The sequence below is a fragment of the Parus major genome, chromosome 6 (assembly GCF_001522545.3).
Source record: "Parus major isolate Abel chromosome 6, Parus_major1.1, whole genome shotgun sequence".
NCBI lineage: Eukaryota > Metazoa > Chordata > Aves > Passeriformes > Paridae > Parus > Parus major.
In genome coordinates this window covers 8,404,817-8,428,656 of record NC_031775.1, presented here as the reverse complement: position 1 = coordinate 8,428,656, position 23,840 = coordinate 8,404,817, and the positions used below count along the sequence as shown (strand labels likewise).

Genomic DNA, 23,840 nt, shown 5'->3' with positions numbered 1-23,840 from the left:
CTGCCCTGCCCTGCCCTGCCCTGCCCTGCCCTGCCCTGCCCGCTCGGAGGCCGGTGCTCCCACGGCATCGTGCGCTCTCCCAGCCGCGTGATGTGCGATGCTCGGCGGGCCCAGCTCTGGTGAGCAGCGGCAGTGATGAGAAATCATGACTAGGGATGACTGAAGCTTCGTAATAGCTGCGAGTTCGCAATGCCTTGGGGGTGTTGGAGGTGTTGCCCGGGAATAGCCCTGTGCGTACGGGTAGAATTAAAACCAATTTGCTGCTGTGGGTTTGGTTTGTTTGGTTTTTCCTCTCTGGGATGTCTTGGCTGGGGGTCCTGAGGTTCCTCGGGTTGTTGTTGTGCCGGGACTCCCCCCGTCCCTGCCTTGGGGCTGGGGGGCTCTGAGGGGCTCTGCAGTGCTGGTGCATCGGGGAAGTGTCCGGCTGACTCCGCTGAGCCGCCCGTGGGCCAGGGTGGTGAAGGAAGGGCTGCCATTTGAGCACCTGGGTGCTCCCTTCTAATCTTTCCTTGCTTCAGTTCTCTCTACAGTACCAACACTAGTTTTGGGTACTAAGGCTAACGAGTCCTCCATACCACATAGTTTCAGTGCAAGTCTTGCCTAGCATGAATTCCAAATAGGAGCTTTTTTATTTTTTTTTGTCAGGTGGTGGAAGGGATTTTTCTTTGTGTTTCTTGGTTTGTTTTGTGAACTTTTATCCTAATGTGTGGCTACTTCAAACAAAGTCTCCAAATTTTGAATATGAAAGTAACATCTGGTTCGTGTTCAATACTGTTATGAGCAGCATATGCAAATAGAGTTTTGTATTTTAACAAAGCACTCTTGGATTGTCATTCTAATGAAACTTTCCTACGTCCCAATTATCCTAATGTCAGGCAGGGATTTGCTTGCTCTTGCTTCAGCTGAAAGAGAAACAAACTTGCTAAAAATTTCAGTGCAAAACTATCCCTTAGGATGACTGTCCATTTTAATAGCATTAGTTAATCTCCAACTTGCAGTTTCTTCTACTTACCGTATTTTAAGGTCTCTAGGCAATACATAAAATCTCTTTTAAGGTCTTCTACCATCTGTTGTGCAGATTGTATCAGGCATGGACTGTTACTAAGCTGACACCCAGCTCTTCACACATACTTGAGACTGCTCCAAGCTAAAGTGGCTTGGAAAGGATATGCTGAGCTAGGAGTGTTGGGATTGTCTCTAGTGTTTTATTGGGGTGTGCATTTGACTTGGGAGAGGGCTCCTTTGAGGCCCACCTAGGGAGTAATTGTGCCACTATTTCCCGTTGGCTTTGCTTCTGGGATTTCCTCTGTATTCCTCTTGTGGTTTGAGTTGTTGCTACAAGATGTTGATTAGGAGAAATTCTTGCTGAGTTTCTTGTTTCTGTTTTTTGTTGTATTGTTTGCCTGATGACTCAAATAATGAAGTCTTCCAATTGTTGTATATCACTGCGATAAACATACTTCAATGTGAGAAAAAAAATTAGGAATAAAGTGTTATGGAAGTTTATTTTTACATTGGATAACTAGTTTATCACAGTGTCTATAACTGTTGTGGAGATTACTTGTGAGGGAAAAAACTAACAAACCTACACCCAAAAACTTCCTTCTTTGTAAAGATTTCCATCTGTGTGTAAGTGAAATGTTTCCTTTGTCTATTCTAAAGAAAAAGGATTTAGTTGTTCTTCACATAACCAATTTCTCCCTTCCTTCTCCCTCTTCAATCATTTGCAATTTGAATGCTCTGGAGAAGGATGGTAAAATAAGAGGTGAGAAAGGCGATGGTATTGACACAAATCAGACTTACTGACCAGTTGGTTTTCTGGTGTGTTGTGGCACTCCAGTATTGCTTTAGCGAGATTCAGAGAAGGAAATGTGGTGACAGCAAGTGTTGGCAAGCTCAGGAATGATGTTATAGATGTAGGTCCATCAGCTTACTGCTTCTCTTTAATAGTCACCTACCTGGCATTGTCTTCTTTCTCATTTATTGGGGTGGGCATATTTGCACTTATATAGCCACATTTATATTTATAAATTAAAATTTGTATTAAAACCCATGTCTTTTCAAATTAATTGTGATTTTTCTGTAGCATCTCTTCATGGTACTTCATTAGAAGTGATCTGTAGTACTGCACTTGCCCAAGACATGCAGTACTTGGCTATAGATCATATGACTGAAGTCTTGTTAAAGCACAGCTCACTTCAGTCAAGAGAGGACACAGCTGTGAAGGTCATAGTGCAAAAGGCCTCCCAAAGGCTTGAGTATTGTCAGCCTCTCCTGCAAGAGATCAGCTATTTCAGCTGGAGACTCCAAGCAAGGAATGCAAGAACTGTAGCCATAACCTTATGCCCAAGCTCATAACCGAAGTTCAACAAGTCTTTGAAGACAGTTACCTGTCTTCAGTAAATTCCCATCCTGTAGTCACCTTGCTCAGCACAGCTGGGTTAGAAGTGTCTAACATACAGACAAGAGCAGTTGAAAGCCTGTCCAGCAGTGCTTGTGACTCCATGAAGAACAGGGCTTATATCATGCTTCAATCATTTAGCTTGCACTGTTGCTTTTTAATAATCTGTCAGGTAAAGCAGTAAAAGGCGAATTGATCTTAAAAGTACAGAACTTATGGCTGCTTTCTTCTCTAAAAGCCAACTAAACACCACAGCTTATTTGTTTCAAGAGGAATTTTGTAGAGAAATGCCTATCATTGCTAACAGGTGAAGAAATTTGTGGAAGAAATATCTGTCCAGTTTCCTGCTTCCTTTTCTTTATGTTTTCCCTAGTGAGTAAGACTAGCCAGAAGCATTTTTCTTAATATTTTAAGGTTATGGGAATACTGCAGCGGAAAACGAGGTGTTATGGTCACAGCTGGTAATGAAGGTTGCTGGAGTTAGTGGTTATGGAAGCTTGAATATGTGACAGGAGATTCAAGCTCAGAGTCACTGAACTTTGTGGTGGCTTGAGATGCACAAATCGTAGAGCTCAATTTTAAAGCATGTTGTATAATATTGGGATCAGAGGAGGGGAAAAAAGGCAACAAAACCAAACTAAACCCTTGTCTTGGTTTACCTGACTGTGGGAATCCACCTGCAAATGAAGCAGGTGGGAAACTGGCAATCCTGAACCAAGAAACTACAGCAAGTCAATTACTTTTGCATGGTACAGACACGACAAATAGAGCTAATCCCAGCTGCTTGCCTCCTGTACACAGAGGCAAAAAATGAGATTAAACTGGGCCATCAATTCTAGTGCAGAAATACTGAAGCATCTGTCAAATGTTTGACACTTACGAAACCAAAATTTGTTCAGTCTGGCACTGCTGGAGGAGCATCTGGTAAAAAAAAGCAGAACCTGGAACAACTTCAAACAAAGTCTTGTTCCTGGAAGGGTATTGCTATGGTAACTAAGTTATCTTAGCCTCACTCTTCCCTTTAAACTAGCCAAAAAGCATCAGTGTCCCACAGGTAATACAGATTCACCAAACAGGTTCATAATTTCTAGTAGTGAAGATATTTCAGTGTTCTTTTTCAGATATCTTAAAAATCCTTATATGGGTAGAAATTAGGTCTCTAATACTAGAATAACTAAGGAGTGAAAATGAAAACTGAATTCAGTGTGGTGGATTCCATGGAACTTGTCACATTGGGAGTGACTATTGTAATGAATATTTGGGAAATCATGGTGTTGGTTTGCTTCTGCTGTGTAAAAGGAAACATAGCCCAAGGTTTCCATCATGATTTGAAAGTATAATATTCTGAGCTACATTATATGTTAATTTTCTGTTTTATTTTTCTTGCAAATTATACCTCTTTTAGCACAGTTACATTATAAATCTTACCTTGAAAGCTGTGTTGTATTGGCAGAAGATGAAAGCATGAGTATACTGTCATATTCATGGTCTAATCTTAATTCTAAATGATGTTTCATGGTAATATCACTTAGCTACAGCTTTCCTGTCTTTTAAATGGAGATAGAATTTGCTAGTCACATAAAGTTGTTCTGAGAATTAATTGCTTAATGTAGTATGTATGCACTGCTTTGAAAATTAGGGCATATAGGTGATGAACATCATTACCAGGTAATTATTATTAATATACTGAGTCCTAATTAAAGCAACTATTGGTAGATGAAGAAGGTAGTGTCTGATTGCCCATTTTGATGTCAATAATGCTACAGTCATAAACCTGATATAATGGAGTAAAGAAGCAGCTGTGTGAATTGCTGCTACTTTTAAGGAATCCCTTTCATCATTGTAACCTAATGGTAAAATGAATACACATTTTAGCATTTACCCTGTACAGGGAGTGATAACTGTAACTGCTGCCAAACAGATTTAGCATAAACAGAAATGAAATAGGGCCCTGCATGTCTCTAGACAAGAGATTGTTGATCACTGGCAGCATCTTGAGTTGTCTTTTGTCACCCCATTGGTAGATGGTGCTGTGCAGTGTTTTTGCTGCAAGCAAAATGCCCAATGTAAGTTTTAAATTAAGGGAGTTGTTTAAAAAGCATCTTGGCAACTGTATGTATGAGTGTAAACAGGTCATTGTGTTAGAATAGCAAAAGCTCTGCTGATCAAATTTTTAGGAGTTGAGTATCCAGGCTGGGGATGAAGTTAAGAATGTGGATACTGTAAGACTTATTTTCTGAGATAGATCTAAGGAGTTCTGTGCACTCGCTGTCTCAGTATTGGAACTGCACAGGTAAAATTTTCTGCTTGAGGCTGGGTGATTATTCAGGAATGTAAAGCAGAGCAATTTCATCTGAGACCATGAATTAACAGTTCCTTCAGTTTCAGTAGTGTTGCAGTTCAGAAATAAGTATGGCCAGCAAATAAAGCACCAGTGTATCTTGCCTAGTATGGACCTCCCAACACAACAGCTTCTAAAGAGAATTTGTTAAATTTTTCATATTTAACAAATATGAATTTATTTTTTTTTAATTTTGGGGGGAGGTGTAATAAAATTCCTAACTCCACAAGATGGAGAATTTGGGAAGCTGATTTAATAAGCCTTGTTATTTACATCCAAAACCACCTTATAATTCTGATAATTGTCAGGATACTGAGAGCGAAGTGATTAACTGTTTCTTTCCACTGTTGTAGAGGAATCGACAACAAAAGGTTACTATTAAGAAGCAATCTTAGAAGAGCTGAATGTGTGTGATGTCTTGTGGCTTCAGAAAAGGATTGTAAAATACTGCCCCATGTTTCAGAGTGTCTCTAATTCATCGATGATCATGCATAATGATTTTCATGGTAAATTTCATAGAGTCACAGAATATCATAAGTCGGAAGTGACACACACGGATCACAAATTTGTTGATTTGTTAGATTTTAATTCCTACTTCTGAACTTTTTTGTGGGCTCAGTGAAGTAATAAATATTGTTAAACAATAATTTACTGCACTAATTCTTGATTCATCTCTTAAGTGATCACACTAACCTAATTAATTCATTAGGTCTTCTGGTAGATTTTTTTTTTGTGTTGGCCAATTTATTTTGATTCATGAGGTTTAATAAAGAAGCTCATTTAACGTGAACATCATTATATTTAATCACTTGATACCTGCTAGTTTTTCTTCAAATAGTAATTCTGTCATTCATCTTGCACATCTAAGATTAGGAGGCAGAGGAGGGCAATGAAGCTGATGTAAGGGTCTGAAGAGGAGCAGCTGAGGGAACTGGGGTTGTTGAGGAAAGGAGGCTCAGGAGGGACCTTTTAACTCCCTGCAAGGAGGCTCTAGGCAGGTGGGGAGCGGTCTCTTCTCCCCTGTAACAATGACAGCACAAGAGGAAATAGCCCCAAGCTGGAACAGGCCAGGTTTTGAGTGGATATTAGGAAACATTTCTTCACAGAAAGGGTTATCAGTCCTTTGAACAGACTGCCCAAGGAAGTGGTTGGGCCCCAAAAGCCTTGAGGTATTTGAAAGATGTGGCACTTAGGGACATGGTTTAGTGGTGGACTCCTAGTGTCAGGTTAATGGTTGGGCTCTGTAAGGTTGCAGGTTTCTTCCAACCTAAATGATTCAATGTAACATTTACATGAGTTTGATTAATATGTAGTCAAGCTATTTTGGCTGATTTTCATCTAGATCATTATAAAACAAGTCACTTTCCTGTACTCATTTGCAAAATTCTTTTTAATGGAAGCAATTAAAATCAGCTTTTTTTTTTTTTTTTTAATTTGACACGCTCTGCAATATTTAGCTTTAGACACGGGGTTTGATTTACTTTTTCTGTCTTCTGGTGTCAAGTATTAATGGAATTAGGGTGTCAAGCTTTATGGAATGGGCTGCATTTCTAGATTCAATTTGTATAATATGACTAAAGCAATCCTTGATTTTAATAAGATCTCACAGGCTTGCTTTCTCTCTATTTGACAATAAAATTTGGAATATAGGTATAGCTCAAAGGGCAGTGATTTAAAAATTCCCTCCTCATATAGTACAAATATTGATGAGGGTGGGTATTTTCCATTTTCTAATTCTAACTGTGGGAGGATGCTTGCAATTTATCTTGTTACAGTGTGGTGTACAGACAGTAGAGTGGAGAGCCAGTTCAAATAGCAGTCCTGGGTTAAATTGTTTGTAATCATTGCATATGAAGGAGGCAGATGCTTAAAAATCTGACAAAACCCTCGCAACTTCTAAACTTTTGGTTCTGCTTTGCTAAGCTGTATCAGGCTTAAATCAGGTGATGAAATAAATTTAATGGGCTAAGAGAGCAGTTTTTCCTTTGATTTTTTGACCTTATTTTCTAGGAATCTAGAATTTATTTTCTAGGAATTCTAGTGTTGTAATGGATCTCAATTAAAAAAAAAACAAAAAGCCCACATGGAGACAAAAATGTGTTCAAGTTTTGACATTTCTCAGCATTTTCATTGCTTACTATTTGCTATACTTGGTAGTTAGTTTTGGAAGGAGAATATGACTTGGAATTCTACTGGTGTTAGAAGTCTTATTTCATGTTGATATTCTTGGCAAAGACCTCTACTCTTTTACTCTCTGCACATTTCCTTTCTACAGTTGTTTGTATCTTTATTCATTGCTACATACTAGCTTCAAAGAAAAAAAGTAATCTTTAATCTTTTGTTTCTACAGCGAGTTGTTTAGGAAAGAATGAAAAATACTTTGTTATTGGAATAAAAGTTAAAAATATTCTTAGAGTAGCTTGTAGAAGTCCCAAACAAGAAATGGCATCTTACTGTGGTAAGTTCTATATAAATAAACAGAATCTGGTGCCTCATGCTCTACTAATGTAAGCAATGGTATAACTGCAGTTGTAATGATGGGACACTTGTTAACATGTTGGTTGGCAGGCAGAGCTCCAGCCAGTAGAGGATGAATAGCAATACTCAAGTAGAACATCTCTTGCTCTTTGTTCTGCCCCTTCAAGCTGAATCATAGAAGAGACGAGAAGGAATGTGAAGAAATCCATCTACCAGAGGCCTTCCAAAAATCCCAAGAGCTGAAAGTGCCACATTGTTTTCTGTGGAGAGGTGATTGTGGTAATGCATCATTAATTAGATATGTGTGATGAAGTCAGCATTACACGGGTTTAAAAGGCCAAGAAAACCCAAACTCGAGGTACCAAGTGCAGTGTGAGTAAATGACTAGCTTCATAAATGACATAAATTGTGGAGAAAGTGGGAACAGGATGAGGCATTAGTTTTAGCTTGGAGGGGTTTGACCAAAAGGGAATTCTTCCCTCATGCTAGTTTATGCTCAAAAGAGTTCAGAATAATGAGGGCACTGTGAAAGATTTAGTTAGAAAAGGAATATGAAATTCTAAGTTTAGCTTTTATGGTTTCTCATATTTTTTATGCAAGTCAAGCAATCAGAACTTAATTACTGTTTGAATGCTTTTCTTGTCTATCAGTGGATCCTGTGTCAAAAACAGAAAAAAATTCCAGTTTGTCTTCAGTTGTGCCAGTCATGAACAAAGTTGAAACCTGCAGCAGTGTTAGAGGAGCTGGCATGATGAGAGGACAGATTTAGCATGAATATCATGCAGATTGTGGGACATAAATTTTACTGATTCACTGGTTTTGTTTTTAATGGCAAACTGCCCAAAGCCCAAAATGTACGAATAGAAAGTTTCTGTCTAATTCTCTGAAAAATCAGCAGCCTGAGGACATGCTGATTTATCCTGTGTTCTTCTGTTCGTGGGTAGTTCTAGCTGCTGATCCAGTCTCCTATCTCTGGGATGCTACTTCTGTAGAACATGTGTACCTTGCCGGACTTTAAAGCTGATCTACATTTTGTATACATGTACTGAGGATCAGGCATTCAATCTAACAGATTATAATTTTTCCTGCTTTTGGCATATGTTTAAACATAAAATTCTTTTAGCTATTTATGCTGTAAAGTTTTAGAAATCCCTCAGAGGGCTATTTTAATCTTAATTATGTAGCTGCTGATGGAAACTGTAAATAACTAGTAGATTCAGGCTCTTAAACATCTTGTTTTCATCCTAGGTAGTTATGTTAATACTAGGTTGTTATACCACCTGAAACTGTGAGAACAATGTTGGTATTGTTCGTGGTTCTGCCATCCAAAAGGGCCTTATTTTCATGGTGTGAGCAAATTTGGGGTGAATCACTCAGATAAACACAAACAGGTTGTTTGTTGGTGCCTTTTCTCACAAACTACCCCTTCTGCAGGTTTTATTGAACTGTTAGTCATTGATTAATGTAAATAATGTATAGTTACCTCATCTTTCGAGTGACTCGTAACAGTTCCAATTTTCCAAGGATCAGGCTTCTTAATTATTTTAGAATTCTTTTTCCACAGTTCCTCATTTAAATGATGTGTTCACTCCATTGTTAATTATCTGGGTTTCTCACACAGAGGTAGTAGTAGATGTAAATTTTATTGCTCTACTAAGTGATTATCAATTAGAAATGAATAAAAATTCAAAAGCTAGTTAAAGCCTTCCATGGAATTATTTTGGTATTCATTTGAAATTAGCAGTTCCCTTTTTGAATGGAAAAAAAAATGGAGTATTTTCTTCACAGTTCTTTCTAGGATAGTTCCTTTGGGTTTTTCCTGTTTTAATTAGTATTGTGCTTGGTATTTCCCTATGGGTTTCATTGATCTGAAATAATAGGTTTTTTAAAGATAGGGATCTGAGTGTGGTTCAAAACTTCATTTGAGATGGTGTCATGAGTCTTCAAAGGGCTAATTGGGAGCTTTTCTCCATAAGTAGTCAGGCTCTGTCATGGAGAGGACATCAGCCAGGGAGGCTGGTGACATTTCCCCTCGTGGTTCCAGCAGCTTTGCACCTGAGTTCCTGTGACCTTTGGTAGAAGTCCCAGCTGATTCTTACCGTGCCATTGTGTACAGCTGTGTGTCCATTTTCTGTGACTGCCACCTGCAAGGTACTGCACAATGCTGACAGCTTATTTCATAGAGGGAGTGCTCCAAACTGGTACAAGATTGTAAAAAATGGGGAATTGCTTGTCCACACCTCTTTCACAATGCCTTAGCTATTTTTCAGCCTCAGTTACCAAAGTAGCTTAAAAAGTTCACTACTTCATCCTGACATGAAGGTTTAGATAAGGAAGGATCTAAACAGACAGGGTTGCCCTCCTCCCCATAGTCTTTCCTGAAGGAATTTCTCACCATATGCCTCTTGAATTAATAAGAAGGTGGGTTTTGGATGCAGCTAGAGGTGGAAGAATCTGCCTGAATCTGCCAGTAGGTTTTGGACATTGGCCAAAGATGTCTAAGGGAAAAGCAGCTGTTTCTTTTTTTCTTTTTTCATCTGCAGTCTGAAGTTGTGATTTTCATTTTGGGGAAAAGTGAGGCTAAATGTAATATGTAAACAGAAAATAGTTGCATCTCTTTTATTACTTGGGAACTATTCAATGTTATGGAAATAAGAATGACACGAGAACCTTTGTGAGGGCAAAGATGAAACTTTTAATTGTGATGAGAGAGGAGTAGGGATTTCCTTGTTTTTTTTGAAAACAATTGAAAAGTTGGCATTTCAATAGTGTGGTATGTAAACTGCTTAAAGATAAAATGCAGATAATATGTGATTTTTCTGCAGATGGGGCCATACTTTTTGAGATGCTAGATTTGGGAAAGGAAATAAATTACCTCTATTTACTGACAAAATTTTAAAATGGTGATACTACACTGACTTGACTGATGTGATTCAGCAGAAGGATCTTGGTAAGGGCCCTGTAAGGAGTCCAGGATTCCTCACAGTTCAGGAGTTTCATAGTTCAAAATTCTGTAGTATGGGTCACTTTTCACAACTGGCAGTACAGCTATTAATACAACCAAATACTGGAAAAATATTTTGGAAGCCTTAAATGCTTCAGAAAACTCAAAACCTGAATTTTCTGAAACTTTGCAAAGTAGTTTGTATATAACTGGGTTTGACCCTTCTAGGTCTAGTGTTGAACACTTGTGGAACTTCTGTGCAGAACCAGAATGGAATATATTTTTGCTCTAAGATCTTTTCATGCCTGCATATTACTGGTTTAGAGCAAGAGTCAAACTCTTCCTGTATGCACTTGCCTGTAAGGCTGTGTGTGTTCATCTATGAGATCTATGTATTTCATCGAGTTCTTATCAAGAAAGTGAATGACAGAGTTGTTTTGCAAGGTTTATTTGCTGGGCTTATTATTTAAACTCTCTGTTGATGAAGGGGAGGAGTCGCTGAAATGTCAGCTGCTCAGCATGAAACTCCTGGGAGATAGGATTTACAGTCCTGACCTGAATCTGTGCAACCTCTCTGAATGCTGGCTTGCTGAAGTGCTGCGTGAAATAGTGTGAAATAGCACTGTGCTATCACTGTGCCAGCAGCAATAAAGATGTACTGCAGCTGTCTCATGAATGCTAAATTCCCATGCAAAGTTCAGGTAGGAGGTTACACATGCCTCAGTCATGTTTGCTCTTTGTAGCTGTCTCCTGGTTCCATATGTAAACATTTTAAAATAAACTTTCGATGGTTAAACTGTATAAAAGAAATTAACACTGGAGATAAAGTTCTTGGAGAAGTTAATGTGATGTTCAATGCAAACTCCCTCGTTCATTGATCCCAAATGACATTGCTTCAGGTTTCAATAATTAAAGATACACTCAGCTATTTTATTCTAAATTACTCTTGTATTTCTCACTCTCCTGCCCCTGAGTAAAATCCACAGTCATTTAAAATGGCAGGATTGATAGCGAATACTAGTGGCCTTACTGGTTACATCTCTACAGTTAAATTAGATGTGATTTCGATTGTTTTCAGACAGTGAGGGCAGCTGGCATGGAAAAAAATTTGTCTGCATTATGGAACAGTTTTGTCCTCCAGCATAGGGAACAGGTGGGCAAAATTCACATTGACACATTTTTTTTCTGGGAATGATCCTTGTTATCTGCTGTCTCCAGGGAATTGTTCAGTGGGGTGTGATTTTCTACATGGAAAAAGCATTTGGGACTTAAAAATATAAAAGTCAAAACAAGTTTCAATGCCTCTTAACACTGGTAGTCTCTTTCCTGGCACTGCTTAATTTGCTAGAGTAAATGTACCTTTAGATAGGATTTGTTTAAAATCTAGGAGTCTGGTCTAAGGTGTTGAGCAACAGCTGATAGAGAAACAAAAAAATAATTCTTCCTATCCTAACTTCTCTGCTTGAATTTCCCACTGAATTTATAAGCAGTGCATAAGGCAGGTCTGTGGATAAGTAGATGACATCAACCCTTTGAAAGTACCTGTGCTACCTTGGAGGAGATATTTCTACAGAAAGGGTAAATACTAGTTTGAATAAGGAAGTCAGAAATAGATAGCAGAACTGTGAGACACAGGTTTTGAAATAGTTGTGAAAGTTGTGTGCATGTAAGATTGGTTAGAGAAAAGCACAAAGTAAAACAAAGAAAAGTAAGGCTCTGGCAGATTGTCTAGGAGAATCAGCAATGGAAAAACAAAAAAAACAAAATAAGATATTATAGTTGTGTTAAAGGAAGGCCAAAGTAAATGGAAATTGGAGACCAGAGTTTTAAACAAACAGAAAATCTCATGTAGTCTGAGGACTGATTTAATAAAATTTAGGCATTTAAAAGAATGCATCTGTCCAATTTATAAAGAAAATTTTTGGACAACTTTGAAGAAAAATCTCACCTGAGTCTCTGCTCTGTAGCAAGTACTTTGTAATTAAATTCTAGTCTGCTGGATTCATATTCTCAAAGATGTAAGTTTCCTTGTCTCATTGCATAGGCAGAAAAATAGAAATGTTCCTTTCTAATAGATATATAAAGCAGTAAGGATATTTTAAAATTCCTGTCAAATCACTCAATGTAAATTACCTAATCAGATACCATAGCTACATACTGTAATGTTAAAACCAGCAGAATTACACCATCACAGGAATCAGCTATCCCTGCTCCAGATTACAGGGTTTTATAATTGCAATGTTTCTTCATCAACCCACTCCACTTCATGCTGTCACATATCTTTGGAATTGCTATGAACATTTATTTCTATATAGAACATAAAAATTTATGTTTTTCAAATATTTTTTTTTTTTTTAAATCCTATTTTGGTGAATGCTGATGCTGGCATTTTGGGTATATAGTAGTTAGTGTAATGGAAAAACAGAAGCTCTGTTTATTCAGGAGTACTGAAACCATAAATTTTATTAAATAGTTGAGAGATTTAACTTGCTTAGTGCCACCTCAGAAGTATGGAATAACTTTTTACACCATTACAGCCTCTTTGTAAAACAAAGTGTGTTTTAGTTCATAAACTTCACGTCCTTTTTTCTCAAATACAAGACTTCATTAGTTTTTCAAGACATAGAAATCAACTAAACTTCTCCTTTCTCTATGGTGGTCTCAATTTCATTCAATTTCTTCTTTCTGGTTGTGAAAAGAGCAAACACTTATCTCAGGAAAGGCTGTTGGACAACCCATGGCCCACTGGTGCAGCAGTGCCCCTAAAACCAAAGGTTCCTTGCACCGAGGTAACTCCAGCTTGCTTTGACAACTGATGCTCATTCTTTACAATATTCCCTGAGCTCACTGGTTCTGCCCATCTCCTCAGAGCTGCCTTCCACTATGAGGGTGCAGTTGCATTCCCTGGCTCCGACCAGCTCGGAATGATTACTGATGTGGCTCAGTGAGCTTAGTACATCGTTCATAGCAGTGATCAGACCTCTTAAGAGCCGAATCCTGCAGTCTTAGTAATTTCAGAGTTAATTGGGTAGCCTTCAGAGCTTCTTCAGTGGAAACTATGATGGAGGAAAAGGATGTTTGGCTTAGACAGGAGATTTGTAAACAAGAATCCATTTCCACAATGCAGTGCAGGTTTCCATATCCGAAGGTGACCTGAGGAAGATTTGTCAGATTTCAGCTGAGTAAGGCTGGCCAGGAAAATTCTCATGAATACTTTCTTCATAGGAATATGGAAAAGGATAACTTCAGACATAGTCCATTCTTTCCAGGTGACCAATCTCTGTGCAGTAGAATTTGCTGGCTTGCTGAAATCAGAATGGCTTGCACAGACATTTTCATTTCAGCAAAGCTGAGGTGTGGCTCTGACAGATCCCCGCGGGGTTTGGAGCGGGCTCTCCTGCCTTTGGCAAGCTGCCTGGCAGGTTGACAAGCAACAGAACATGACAAACTAGGGGGTTCTGGCACTTGTTCTCAGCGCTCCTTGAAAGGTGAAACTTGCAGGCTTTTTAAGATTCCTGATTCCAAGGCAACTTGGTAGGTGGACTGCTCCAGACTTGCTTTTCTTTTTCAACTGTGGCATAAGAATATAACTAGCATCAATTCTGATCACAGATGACAGTTTTTTAAATAGCTTTGCAGAATGATAGGCAAGAAAAAATTAAGTCAAATGTTTTGCTAACATGTGAAGGGAAAAGCTTTCTTGATTTGACAAGAAAATAAATATATGCTATTTTTATTAAATTAAAATATTTACTTGACATTGTTGCTCTTCAATAGCAAAGTCCAAACTTAAAATTGCAATATATTACCACAATAAAATTGTGTAAATGGGCTGCTGTATGTTTTTGCCAGTAACAAAATATCAGATATTCTAAATCTTGTTACCACATATGAACTGAGAAATTTATATGTGAATGAAATGATGAAATGAAATGGAGAAGCTTTGTTCTCTGGTGCTTTCCCTGTCTGATAGTTCCTTATTGTTCTTATATAGGCTGTCCTATTTTGGTTAAATGTGTTGAAGGGAGGTGAAAAATAACAAATGAAGGCCTGAAAAACTACTCAGTAATGAAATGTTAGTCAAACTTCAGAAATAAAACTGAGGCATCCTCAAATAACTTGTCAGGTTATAGATCAGTCTGGAAGTCGCAAAATATTAATTGGGCCCTGCTAATAGGGACTGAACTGCCTAGGCTGAGGGCTGATCTTCGTGGTGCCAGAGTTCAGAATCAGGTTTGATCCTTTTGAGAAGGAATGCATCTCATACTTGAGAAGACAGCCCCTGCCAACACCACTGTGCTTCCTGATTCTATCCAATAGCATTATTTTTCTGTGGTCTCTTCTGTCTTTACCATTGGTACCTCCAGTGTCTGAGGTGCCATCTCCCAATACTGACAGAACATAGAGAATGTGGATTTTTATTTTTTTTTCAGAGCTAGAAACTCCCTGCAATTCTTTGTTCCTTTCCTGAGGTTGCCTTCTGCTTTCTCTATTTTGTTTCACTCCTGAGTGCTGATTCAATTGAAATGTAAATATTCTGAGCATTTTTTCCTAAAAGGGATTTGATTCAGGCAAATCTCTCCATTTTAAATATGCCCAAAATATTTGCTTTAAGAGAATGAAATAAATTTGCAGTGCCATCTTGTAAGTATGTCTTCAAACTCTCTTAGCTTTCATCACATTTTGATCAGCTACCTGCTCTTTTGCTAAGCACACATCATTTTTTAATATCAAGCAGGAAGTGGCTATGACCGTGTTTTCAGAATCACAGGAAAAATGTTTTCTTTCAATATCATTCTGCAATCTTTATCCTTTCAGGGATGTACATTATCCAAACCCTTCTTGATCACTGTTCTAACTTTTCTTTCTTTTCCCCTACTTTAAATTGCCATGTCTGGCTTCTTATCTTGCCCTGGAGCTCTACTGCAATTTCCTATAATATTCCAACCGTGTATCTTTCAATTCTGTACAAATTGGCAGTGCTCCTGCAGTCAGCATGCATATCTTTCCTTTCTTCTGCCATGTGCTGCTCCTCCTTCTGCAGTGTATCTCTGCACCCTTTTCTGTCTATAGGAATCCATCCTTTCTATGGACTGTATTCGGGAAGTTAAGCAGTTCTGTCAGTTTCCTGATTAGACCACATCTCACGGGCTGCAATTTACTTCATGTTTCTTCTTAGATTCACATACTTGAATTCCTCCTTCCTTGTTTATTATGTCTTTCCCGTTCTCAGAGAAAGAACAGAAGGATCCAGATGTCTTTTAAATGTTCATTCTTAAACCCATCTTTTTCACTTGCTAGCCATGGCCTCGTTATTTCTTTCTGGTTCAATAACAGTTATCCATCAGTGGCTTTTTCCCAGAGTAATGTATGTTTCCTTTTTATCCTCTTAAACCTCTTTTATTTTATTTCAGATACAATGCATATGGTATCTACAGTAAAGAGCTAATACATGTCCTCTTCCACTATTGGAATAAGTCAGTATTTCAATATAGAAAGTATAAAATAAAACCAAACAAAATACCTAAAAGGTGTTTAAGTTAAATTTCCCTAAACCTGCATTTGAAATTATGTTCTCCTTATTCTTTTAGCCATCTTTTCAACAAAATGGTGGTTTTAGAAAAATGTATTAAATTTCCAATTTGTGCCTCCCAGAATATTAGTACCACTTACACAGTGCTTCTACAGAAGACAGTTTCATTTCTGTGTGACTGAAAAAAAAAATAATTACTGGGCTTTGTGCTATTGGATCATTAAAATGGATTAGAAATGAGGCAAGAGTCAAAAAGTGAACTTAGCTTGATCAAAAGCAGAAGCAAAGCAGTAAAATCAGCATGTGTGGTCTGGAACAACAGCTGATGTGTGGTTTATGCAAATTTCAGAGATCCCATGTGAATATTGCACATTATGGTAACCACAGAAAAAATCTAGAAGGTGTATATCCAGGAACATGGTGGAAGATTTTAGGTAGGCATGTGGGGCCCTGATTAAATTAAGAAAGTGAAAGCCTAATATAGTGTAACTCAATGTACATTTAACTCAATGTAATTATAAGTTTACTTCTCTTATCTGACCTGCCAGCCCATAAATGTGCTGCCTTTCCAGCTTTGACCTACCAGGGCTTTCAGCCTTTTCCACCACAGCCAAGAGATCAGCCTGAAGACTAGAATCTAATCTTGTCCTCTGTTGTTCTTCAGTTTGTTACTGCCCAGTGATACTCATAATTATGTCCATCCCTTGGGGAACTACTTTCCACCCTTAATGGTTTGTTATAATTCTCTTGGATACCATGGAATCAACAGAATCATTGTCTGGTTCAATTATTTATTTCATTGGTTGTTTCTGGGCATCTTCCATCTTCATTTGCCATCTTCCTCTTAATTTCATTTCCTCTTTTCAGCATTGTCCTTCTTGCACAATGGTCACCCCTGAGCATATCCAGTACTCATCTATTCTGGTTCCTAACGTGTAGGTGGAGGCTTTTTGAGGGCTGAGATCACAGTTTGTGATGGTAGAGCTAGCTCAACAAACACTTTGTTTTCTCTGGGTTACTACACTGTATTGAGAATGTGTGGTTTTTTCCTATACCACGCTCCTGCTCCCCACCCTATTCAGAGATGGGGAGAAATATTGCAACAGAAATAATTGCAAATGTACCCTCCCTGAGCTGCAAAGATCAGTGAGCCTGTGAAGTTCTGGTTGACACACAGCAGTAGGACATGTGCTGTTACATCTATAAAAGTCAGTCTATTTATTTTTTTTGCCAGTGGAAGTCTATGTGTGTATCATAAATTGTGTTTTAAATTATAATCTGAGTGCTCTTGTGATTCATGGCAATTGCAACAGGAATCTCTGTTGCTTTCTGCTGAAATAGAAGCAAAATTGCGTAATCCACATAAGTTTCATGTTGGCCTCTCATATGCATTCAGATCTGATTAAAACAATCTCTCCTGCCATCCTGTTTGTATATTTGTAAAGGTCAAATGTGTGATTAGGCTTGACTATTCAGCTGCAGGATATAGTCAAATTTTTACAGCATCTGTAATGTGATATGCACAGAAGCCTGTCTGCTTCTGAAAAATGACAGCTATTGGTCTTGAGGGTCACAGGCACATTTTTTCTTATGTACTTTGTGCAAGTGGTGGTGCCAAATCCAGTTGAGCCAAAGGGTGAAGAGTGATCCTGACTGGAAGGCTGTGGTGTTGCCTTGCTAGTGCACAATATTGAAATGCTGTTAGTCTTGAGTCAATTATCTTTTTTGAGCTTTACACTCACATTGCACTCAGAACACTTAGTGCAATAGTTACTTATGGGGAAGTAAATATAATTCCCATTATCTTTCCTCTCTTTGAACAAGTGGAACACTATTCTCAGTACATCAAGAGCAGTATCTTTGAATGCTGTAGCTGTTTTCTCTGGGCCTGTGGCCCAGCTACAGCTGCCAGGGTAGCACTTGGACATGTAAACCTGCCAGTGGTTACCAAACATTGTGTGTGTGTGTGTTGTGTTTTAAGTAATATTGACAAATACTTTTTATGTTCTGGAGAAGCCAGAAGGACACAGTTTGTCTTTGAGAAGTGTAGTTCACTTTGAGAAGTGTAGTAAACACGTTGTGTGTTTTTCATGAGGATGTATCCATCTGGATATAAGGGAATTGTATTAACAACAACCTTTGATAGAATATGAGGCACTCAAAATTTTATTCTAAGCTACATCCCTGTTTTAACATAGAAAGTGGAGGCACTGGAAATGTGCTGTCCTGAAATACACCAAACATGTGAAGCAACAGAGGTTTAGATTCAGGGCCAAAGGAGATCTGAATTTAATTTCCAGATCTGTAATAGATTCTCTGTATTAGTTTGAAAAAATACTTTTGTCATTCAATGCCAGAGTTCCCTCTTCCTGTGAAGAGACAAAAAATTTTTCAGTGCTGCTTGCAATTTTGTACAGTCTCCTCTGGCATCTCCACATGTAAGTGCCTGTGGCACTGCTCCTCTATATCATTTTGTACCCTCTGACAGTCGAGTCTGAGGCTTCTCAAATGAGGTTGATTGTTACTTTAGGAAGCATAGGAAATACTTAAGTTGACTGACTTTTTTCTGCCAAAGCTGAAAAAAGTTCTCAGAGACTCATCAGTAATGCAGATCCGGGGGGGTCTTTAGATTGTTCCCAGTCACTTCTGCATAATCAGAATCTATTGGCAGCTACCAGCACGTGGATAATCTGTATAAATGAGTTGGTGTTTATATCCTGCTTCCTCATCCTGGAGTTACCTTATCCTTTTAATCAATAATGTTGTGGTTATTCACAGTCTCTGAAGAGGCCAAGAGTACAACAGTATTGAAAGAATGAGGGTGAAGTGATACAGGCTGAACAATGGATTACATGCACATTTCTACTCAGGCTTTTGTTGGTTTGTACCTTCAAACACAATCTATCCTGGTTGTTCTATGAGTAAATATACACATTTACTTTTTTATTTTTAAAATATTTTTTAACAAAAGCTCCTTCAGAATTCTGCTCCAGGTTCAAAGTAAAATGGAATAGTTACATTAAATGAATATAATACAATGGACAGATGAGACCCCTTCCATTTCTTAATATTCTTTCCCCTTGTGGTAAGAATCCTGTGGCTCTCTGTGGAAAAGAGTTCAGACTCTGAAATAAATTCCATCTGGCAGTCACTTCTCCCATCTCCACATCTAGAACTCATTAGAACTAAACTGAATTCTTGAAAATGAAATTAACTTTCCTACTTAGTGATTTGGATCCATTTGGTCCTCTTTATGCAGGACCTTTTACATACTTCAGATGTAACTTCTCAGTTCCTTAAAAATGCATGAAATGGGAAAATTGGGTGCATTTCTGTTTTCCACCTCTGTTAGCAGATTCTTTTGCTTGGCTGCACCCCTGACAAACCACAAACTGCTCCTTCACAAGCCTCAGTCCCACCTGAAGATACTTGCTGTCTGAACCTAGTTTTACTTTACACCAGATTAAAGCCACTTTTGTGATCCCAGTATATGAAATAGCTGAGTAAACACTTGTGTAATATATACACAATATACTGCTCTTTAGTGAAGCCTAAACCATACCCTGCCATGGCACCTACTGGTATTACAGGTGTTAATACCTATGCTAATTACAGGTGTTAGCTACCTGCAGACATATTTAGAGAGATTCCTGGATCAGTTATCCTGTGCAGGAATGTTGCAATTAAAGTAGTCAAAACTTTATTAACTATCCCTGCCTTTCCTGATTGTCTCCTCCCATTTTAAGAGAATTTACAAGTGTTTTTCATGGGAGGTTCTGGACTGTGTACAGCTGGATCTGCTTTGGCAGGGCAATTGCAGTTGGGCAGTGCACTGGTATGATGCAGGTAGAGGGAATCTGTTTAATCTTACTAGATGAGAAGTTATGGGATGAAATGGCAGAGGACAGACAAACCAGGATTCTGATGGGACACATATGCTCTATGCAGAGTTTTTGGGTACTTCCAGAGGGATCTTAGGGTCAATGCTCTGTCTCTTGAAAGAAGAGACAGCCTGTTTTTATTTGCTGGTCTGGTCAATCATAGATACAATCCCTCTAATTGTGAATATTTTAGGATAAGTCTGCAAAGAATTCAACTTCTTCCCTTCTAAGAGAAAATTCTTAGAAACTCACAGTCCACCAATTACATAAACCTAATAGCATAAAAGGAATATTCTGGCATGGCAACTGCCCCCATGCTTTTCCATTGCTCAGAACAAGGGATGTCTAGGCCCTTGACAGACTGTCAGTCACTGATCATCAGTTTTATGGCATTACAGCAAGCCTTGAAAACACACTATATCATTGGCTTTTGATTCCTGAAAGTGCATAGGTTGACTCTATTGCCTGTGGGTTTTGTGGTCCTTTGATGTGAAGCTCCTTCTGTTTTGATTCAGTTAATTTTGGTTTTATTTTCAATTTGAATTGTTTTTGGGTTTTTTTATTGGATTATGGAAGGAGTACTTGAGATATCCTAAAGAACTGATCTTTCCCTCTGCTGCTGTATTACATGGAATCAGCTGATCTATGCTGACTTTGGTCCCAGTTCTGAATACTTACCAAAAGCAGGGGCAAGTCTTTCCTGTCTCTAATCTCATCACTCTTCACAGTGTTTCTTCACCCTGCCTAACTTTTCTATTATCCTTTTATTGTCTCTGCTTCAGTACATTTCCCTCTTAGTACTTAGCTTTCTTTAGCAAATAAATTTTCTTCTGTTATTTTTAAGAAACTTATCTGTCTAATGTTCTAGGTTTTTAACTCTTATATGTCAGTGTTGTGAACAATTTGCTGTCAAAAGCTTTTGTTTATTTTCCTGAAACCCTGAGGCTAAAAGCAAAAAGTTGCTATATGTAAAATTCAACCCTGCTATGGATACAACTAACAGTCTGTCAATACAATAGGTTATTTTGGTTTTGAATAATAACTTCCATTAAAAGTTGATTAGTTCACAAGGAGATCTTGGAAGAGGGTATTTATATGTGTGTATATATGTGTAGTAGGTATTCTTATATAAAAGAAAAAGTATTAAACAGAGTCCTTTCTGGACTCTGCTTGCATTTTTCTCAGGGTTGGTATTATATATAATGAGAAAAAGGTAGAAGAGAACAAATTCTAGGAATAAATCATAGTACCTTCATTTATGATGCAGCAGTTTAGACCTGGAAATGTTTCTGCAATCACTGTTTGAAGCAGAAGTTTTCCTTCAGCTAGGAAAACAAAAAGTCGCTGTTTTGAAAACATCTTATTGATGCAATACCTAGGCTGATTCTGTTCTCATTAGCACAGCTTCTTAGCCCCCAGTTTAATTGGTGTCAGTTACTGTTACACAATGTCAATCTGGTGGCAGTTTAAGCCTGAGCAGTATAAATTACAGTGAGGATGGATTTGCAGACTTAATTTTTATTTTTTTACCAAATCCTTAAAATACATGGAGGAGATGACTTAAAAAAAAAAAAAAAAAAGACAACTCTGTATATCCCAAATCTTGAAGTGCTGCTAATTGAAAGAGCAGAACTGGCTCAGAGATGTTCATGGGAACAAAAGGTGACCATTCAAATGGCAAGGTTATGACAAACCTCTTTTACCATTTCCTTACAGATACTCTCCTCAAAGGGAAATACCCGATGTTCAGCAGCCCATCAAAGAGGGTGTGCAGTCTCTGAATAAGATCGTGCAGGTCCAGAAATTGCTTCTAGAAAAGCAGCAGCTATCTCCCGAGGGAAGGGTAACCCTCGGCCATGTGAAACGGGATGTGTCTTCTCTTGAAAGCCCTGAAGGGCAGCAGGAACCTCACAGCTGACAGAAACATCGCCCTCTTCTGGGAACAGAAATGAGAAGTTGTTGAGAATGTTTTTCAAAAATGCAAATGGGCTGTTTTCAACTCTTTTATATTTATGACTGTATTACTGTGAGACTGTTAAGAGTTTTAATTTTGTAGTTACCCCACCTGCTGTTTCATTATTAAAGCCTTGGGTCTGATTAATCAAAAATGTATTCTGCAGTCAGATCACAGCAGTTGTATAAAATTTGTAAGCATGACTATACTGTGAAAGCTATTCATGACCGAAACAACTTCTAAAGTTTCTGATGTGTCTTATGAGGAAGCAGTATGGTAAAATGGGTGTTATGCCTAGAGGCAAAACAAAACCATGATGCTGCTCTGAGGGGTTTTCTTTCCTTTCATGTAAAACCCCCCTCACCCATACACACTACATGCAGAGGGGGAGAGTTCACATGCAAGTAATTTTCATGAGCACTTGAAGATGTAGATACCAAAACGATATGGCTGACAAATGGCAAAAATCATAGAAAACCTTGGCAAATTCTATCCCCTACACCATGCAGTTTTAGTGCAATTCTGTGTCTCTAAGGGAAATTGTCATTGAGCCATTTGTTTCAAAAACCAAATATTGTATGAGGAGGCTATCAATGAATCTTCACACTTCACTTAGATCAATAAACCTCTTTACATCAGTCTTCAGCTTTCATTGCCTCCCAACTTTGCTGAATTCTTATAACAGAAGATGTGATGAGAACTTGTAGTTCATGTTTTCATGGAAGTTTTCATTTGATATCTGAGTAGCCTTCACTGTCATGTAGTCTGGGGTTAACTTATTTCTTCAGTTGTTGTGGAATTTATGCTTCCCCTGCTTATGTTTGTGCAGAAGCTAACACCAGAATGTTGCTTGTATCTGGGCTTTTTTTCCTTTACTGCAGCTGTTAGTAGGTTGTATGGGAGCTTGTGTTAGAATTTTTTCATATTGCTGCTGCCATATTCAGCAAGTTTAACGAGGTAAAAAATGAAAGCAGCTCTGGAAAGCAAGTTTGAGGACAGTAGTGTCCAGAGTTGAGAGGGACAGAAGGTAACAGCAGAGGTTCACACTGAAGATAGAATTTGTTACTTTTGCAGCACAGAAAGATATTAGCAAAAAAGAAATAGTGTAGATGGATCAATTCTTCAGACTAATGGTTTCAGTGCAGCTGAACACTGTAAATCACAGATTTCCCTAGTCTATTAGACTCAGAACAGAACAAAAACAGCTTGTCTGATGTCTGGAGCAGCTCGGAGAAACACTTAATATTAATTCATGAGGAATATGCTATAAGAAGTCTGTTAAGATTAAATTTACAAAGGAAAACTTCCAATCATATGAATTACATTTTAAAGAAATAAAATGAACTTACTTTTGGGAGCCCAGTCCTTAGTTGACCTTTCTGGTTGCAAAGCAATTAGTTCCATTACAGTGCTTTGGCAGGATAAAAGGCACTGGGGAATGGCAAAATGTTCTCTGGAACTTAGTGAAAGTGAATGGAGTTTTTAAAAGAAGAAAAAAACCTGCTAAAACCAGAAGTGCATCTCACAAGCTTATTCCAGTCCCACTCATGTATGTGCTGTTTAGCTCAAGGAAGGAGTTTCATTTTCTGAACTTGTTTGATGTACCTGGTTAAAGACTAACACCAGCCTGCTGGAACAAGTCACCTTGCTCCAGATAGCTACCCACATGTTCTGACTGTAGTGCCATCAGAGGAAGAGGCAGTGTGAAAACATTCCTTGCTTTTGCCTACATTTCATATCATTTCTGCCAAGTGCTATCTTTGGCAGAAAATGTGGCTGGCTGGAACTTCACTTTGGGTATCAGAAGCCCAGTGCTGAATATCAGCAACATCACTTAGCATTTTCAGGGAGAACTAAAATGGACATAAAGCTTATTGAATTTTCTTTATGAATTATGTGCAGTCTTGCATTGCCTGCCTTTCTCTTCTTTGCCCTCACATGGTAGCCAGTTACTCTAGAGAATTCTTACCAAACGAAAATTGAATACAGACTGTTTCAGCCTTTGAAACTAAATTCTCAGCCTCTTTTCTTATATCCTGTGTATGTGGTGATATAAAAGAGATTGAATCTGAAACTTAATGAGTAGTATTAGAGTAATATGCTACTGAGGGAGGCACCTTGGAGGGATTTGATCTTTTAAATAGCATTAAAAAAAACCCAAAAACATTTTAAATAATGTAAAGCTATACCACATGGTTTTCAGGGGAGCATGTTGTGATACATGTATTGTGCCCAGCCTGTGCAGAAAAATAGTGTGTTGCACATCAGCATGGAAACATAAGAAATCTAAGAAAGTGTGGTTCAACCT

The 23,840-nt window shown here is 38.2% G+C and overlaps 1 long non-coding RNA gene across 1 annotated transcript; it reads left to right on the top strand.

Moving 5' to 3' along the window:
* Positions 1–19: 19 nt before the first annotated feature.
* Positions 20–22,889, top strand: LOC107206545. Its single transcript, XR_001522453.2, has 2 exons — positions 20–119; positions 21,295–22,889. It is a non-coding gene; the product is annotated as an uncharacterized LOC107206545 (long non-coding RNA).
* Positions 22,890–23,840: the final 951 nt, after the last annotated feature.